This window comes from Schistocerca gregaria, chromosome 3, assembly GCF_023897955.1.
Source record: "Schistocerca gregaria isolate iqSchGreg1 chromosome 3, iqSchGreg1.2, whole genome shotgun sequence".
Classification (NCBI taxonomy): Eukaryota; Metazoa; Arthropoda; class Insecta; order Orthoptera; family Acrididae; genus Schistocerca; species Schistocerca gregaria.
The window spans coordinates 232,493,601-232,494,401 of NC_064922.1; the positions used below are offsets into that span (position 1 = coordinate 232,493,601).

The window sequence follows — 801 nt, forward strand, 5'->3', positions numbered from 1 at the left end:
TTAAATTCCATTTCCTTATACCCGCAGGTATAAGCATACATTCATATTTTCTTCAAATTTAGACACAGTTTTCAGTGTGATCATCAACAGCAGTCTCTTATACTTCTTTGAAGAATTGACCTTGCACAAAACATCTAGGTTGTTGCTCTCCAAGCAGTTCTTATGAAGAGAACACAAATTATATAATAGTGTTGTCATCTGACAATGGATGTTTGTTCACTTTCAAACTGTTTTATCCCATGATGAAATACAGACATCAGTGAATGTAAGTGATATAAATAAGGCCAATGGTTCCCGTCAGACCACCGAAACTAAATACTGTACTGAAACTTCCTGGCAGATTAAAACTGTGTGCCCGACCGAGACTCGAACTCGGGACCTTTGCCTTTTGCGGGCAAGTGCTCTACCAACTGAGCTACCGAAGCACGACTCACGCCCGGTACTCACAGCTTTACTTCTGCCAGTATCCGTCTCCTACCTTCCAAACTTTACAGAAGCTCTTCTGCGAACCTTGGAGAACTAACACTCCTGAAAGAAAGGATACTGCGGAGACATGGCTTAACCACAGCCTGGGGGATGTTTCCAGAACGAGATTTTCACTCTGCAGCGGAGTGTGCGCTGATATGAAACTTCTTGGCAGATTAAAACTGTGTGCCCGACCGAGACTCGAACTCGGGACCTTTGCCTTTCGCGGGCAAGTGCTCTACCAACTGAGCTACCGAAGCACGACTCACGCCCGGTACTCACAGCTTTACTTCTGCCAGTATCCGTCTCCTACCTTCCAAAATTTACAGAAGCTCT

At 44.7% G+C, this 801-nt stretch overlaps 1 non-coding gene across 1 annotated transcript; it reads right to left on the reverse strand.

The window, feature by feature from the left end:
* Positions 1-351: 351 nt before the first annotated feature.
* Positions 352-426, reverse strand: Trnal-caa (transfer RNA leucine (anticodon CAA)). The gene has a single exon. It is a non-coding gene; the product is annotated as a tRNA-Leu (tRNA).
* Positions 427-801: the final 375 nt, after the last annotated feature.